Below are 3,960 nucleotides of genomic sequence, written 5' to 3'. Positions count from 1 at the left end.
GAAAAATAAATTTCTCTTCTTTACGTCACCCAGTCTGTGCTTTTTCTTTTTTTTTTTTTTTCCCCCGTGGCAACCCTATCAAACTAATACAGCAGTGTCCTGGGCACTGGGGTGATACATAAATACATTTATTTTATGTTGTATCTTCTTATATTTTGGTCTTACTGTAAATAAGATGGTGAAGTTCCAACCGGAGTACAGAAGACCAATGTACCGGCTTGAAAATAGGCAGAGACAGTAAATTCTCCCTTCTTCCTGTACTCAGGCCTCCAACAGATTGGACGAAGCGCACCCACACTGGGGAGGGCAATCTGCTTTACTCAGTCTACCGAGTCACGTGTTAATCTCATCCGGGAGCACCCATGCAGACATACCCAGAATCACATTTAACCAAATATCGGGGCACCCTGTGGCCCAGTCAAGTTGACAAATAACATTGTCAGCATGGCAAGTCTCATGGATAAACGAGGAAAACATCCTGGTTAAAATGACAGTTCAGGACGTGGAACTGAGTTCAAAGTTGACATCAGGAGTTCCTGGACTCATAGAATTTTAGGTCCAGAAAGGACTTCAGAGGGCATCCTACCAAACCTTGTGTTTAAGAGTTCAAGCGCTTAAATGTTTTTGCTCAGATACATAGAGTGACTTAGCGGAGGAGACCCAAGTGCCCTCAAATGAGTGAGCAATGACTTATTACGACAACAGTGAGTTAACACGTATCAAACGTCACCATGCGCCAGACAACTGTTCTCAGCTGCATTCAGTAACACATGAGCCCCTGAGCTGACAGATGCGGACCCTGAGGCATGGCCACATTGCCACCAAGGGGCAGAGCCAGGAATCAAACTCAGGCGTGTTGGTTCCAGAGGCTGTGCTGTTAACAAGCACCATGCTAGAAAATCTGAAGGATGTGCCTGAGAGCAGGGCAGGGGCCCAGGAGAGATTTTCACCAGGTCACCTCAGTTGGAACATGAGTGGCCACTGTGGGCACCCCACAGTGAGGCAGTTTGGCTAGTTTGGGCCTCTGTGGCCTTTTTGAATTGGACTCTTGACAGATCAGTCTGGGTTCTAAAAGGAAAAGCACCAGATTCACTATTGCAGTTTCATTAAAGGGGGCTCCTGCCTCTTGTACTATGGCCTTGAAGAGAGGTACGTTCGAAAGAGGATATAGTTACTGGCGTGAGTCAGGTAAGTCACTGATGGGTGCTGTTCAAGCAAGGGGAACGATCCTGACCTTGCAAACTCTCAGCTGCCCCGTGATGCCTTGGAAAAGAATCAGGCAAAATGGGGTTTCCATCCCAGGAAACTCCTCCATTTACTGCCTTCCAAGGGCAAACAGGAAACTGGTCTTTGCTCCCTTCCCCCGCAGACTCATTGCAGATTTTTCTTTTTTTCTTTTCTTTTTGAAAAGTGTTTATTTTGAGAGAGAGAACACATGCAAATGGAAGAGGGACAGAGAAGAAGGGGAGAGAGAATCCCAAGCAGACCCCGTGCTGTCGACACAGAGCCTGACTTGGGGCTCGATCCCACGAACCATGATGAGATCATGACCTGAGCCAAAATCTAGAGTCAGAAGCTTGACCAAATGAGCCACCCAGGTACCCCTCTTGTTTCCTTTTTAGTTATTTATTTTTATTTTTTTTTAATGTTTATTTTATTATTTTTTTTTTTTTTTGAAAGAGAGAGACAGAGAGCAAGCAGGGGAGGGGCAGAGAGAGAGGGAGACACAGAATCAGAAGCAGGCTCCAGGCTCCGAGCTGTCAGCACAGAGCCCAACGTGGGGCTCAAACTCGTGAACCGCAAGATCATGACCTGAGCCGAAGTCGGCCACTTAACAACTGAGACACCCAGGCGCACCTCTTGTTTCTTTTTAAAAAGTGAATCTGGGAGTTGATTTCCCATACTGTCATACGTGTTTTGCCATGTTTTACTCATCAATGGCATTTTACTTTTATTTATTAAAAACACATGGTCTTGGATCAAGTCCCTAGAAAGCAGGACCTGAGACAGCTACTCTTGGGAAAGTGATCTATTAAAAGCCACGCTCGGGAGGAAGGCCCTGTAAGGGACAGAGGGGCAAGGGTGGGGCCCAGCAAGGATCTAGTCTCAAGTAGAGTTGAGGTTTGAAATACACACACAAAAGGAGAAACAGACCCGGAAACTTAGAGAACCAACTGGTGGTTGCCAGAGGGAAAGGGAGGAAGGGGGATGGGCAAAATGGCGAAGGGGAGGGGGAGATACAGGCTTCCAGTTATGGAACGAATAAGTCACCTGGGTGCAAGGTCCCGCAGGGAACAGAGTCAATGGTCCTGTGACAGCGTTGCGTGGTGACAGGCGGTGGTGGCTCCACTGTGGCCAGCACAGCACAGCCTTGTGGAATCTCTCAGGGGCACACCTGAAGCATGGAACATTGTCTGTCAACGCTCCTTCAATTAAAAAAATAAAGTTTAGGTTCGGCTTGATCCACGAGGGGAAGATTCCAGAACATCAACTGCACTGTAGAGCTGACCCACCTTGAGGCAAGGGGGGCGGCCTTGTAAACCACATCAATCAGTCTGTGGCTGCGGGGCGGCTGTCGTCAGTGCGGGGCGGGGGGGGGGGGGGTCGCGGAGGCGAGGGGAACCGCAGGCCGGTGCCCCCGCCCCCCGCCCCTCTGCACAGTGGCCTGGCAGGGGTTCTGGGCAGGCACCCGGCCTCTACTTCACAAAAGCAGCTGGATCGCTCAGTGTCGACACCGTTTCCCAACAACTGCCCTCCCCTTCCTCCTCCTGTGCGTTGCACAGCACAGCGACCACAGCAGCTCGGAGAAGGACTGGGCGAGATGGCAGGAGTGGCAGCCCGTAGCGAACAAACCCCAAGTGGCCATCCGTGTTGCTTTTGTCCTGACTCCCCACTCGCCTGGCCTGGCATTCGCACACCGATGGGAAGACTCAGAGCGCAAGAACGGGAAGGGAGCCTGGAAAACAGCTCGCCTGCGTGTGGGCGAAATGCCAGCCCTTGTGTGTCCCGTGCTCCAGGGCACGCGGTCAATCAGTGACGACATCGGGACTGGAACTCAGATCTTGCGAGTCGAGGCCAGGGCTCTTTCCCTAGCAGTAGGCGTGTTTCCTCCGCGTGGCGTCTGCCCCCCCCCCGGAGCTGCAGGAGGACCCTGGAGAGAGCACATTAGCGCAGGGGCAGCAAGGTGGGGATCCACAAGGGGCAGGCAGACACCTGCCGGTCCTGTAGCCGTGAAGTGCAGCGAAAGGGTATTGGTCACATCATGTCGCTTTCAGAGAGGAGAAAGGAGGCCAGAAATTTGTGTTTTCGTGTCACTGGCTTGGAACCCACACTGAGTCTTGAAAGCAAACCAACAACTGCTGCTTTGTTTTGTTTTGTTTTGTTTTGTTTTGTTTTGTTTTGTTTTCTCACGGGCGCCCTGGCACTGGACATCTTTAGCGCCTAAAGATGCCGGATACAGCACGGGTTTCATTGCAGCCTCTGCTCAGGGGGGTTGTATTGCATCCCCGCTGCCACGAGCCCAAGGCCCGGGTGCAGCTCGGACGCCCATATGCCCTCAGAGCTACAACTTAGCCCTGATGCCAGCTCTGGTGGCCCCGTCATTCCACTGGGGACGTGGCCCCATGTTCTGTTCTGGACCTGATACCCTGTTGAGCTCTTGAACCGTTCCCCGTGGCCAGGACCCTCCTGCCCAACGAAGCAGCTGGGAATTGTGGTTCCATTTTCCACCTGGTTCTTCAACATGGCTGCCACCTGGGGACTCCCATGGTGGGGCCCTCCCAACCTTCCCACGTTTGGACTTCCCTGGCGACTGGCCTAAATCAATGCCTGGTGTTTCATCACAGCCCTTGGAATGTTCTGTGTCGTACAGTTTTCCACGCACACCTGAGGCCAGCTCGATGGCCAGTTGTTTCTTGCAGCTCTAACTGGGTCTGGCCTTCTCTTCCATTTTCCCACCAT

Source organism: Panthera tigris, chromosome B1 (genome assembly GCF_018350195.1).
Source record: "Panthera tigris isolate Pti1 chromosome B1, P.tigris_Pti1_mat1.1, whole genome shotgun sequence".
Lineage (NCBI taxonomy): Eukaryota > Metazoa > Chordata > Mammalia > Carnivora > Felidae > Panthera > Panthera tigris.
The sequence above is the reverse complement of the archived record's forward strand: the minus strand, read 5'-3'. Positions refer to the sequence as shown.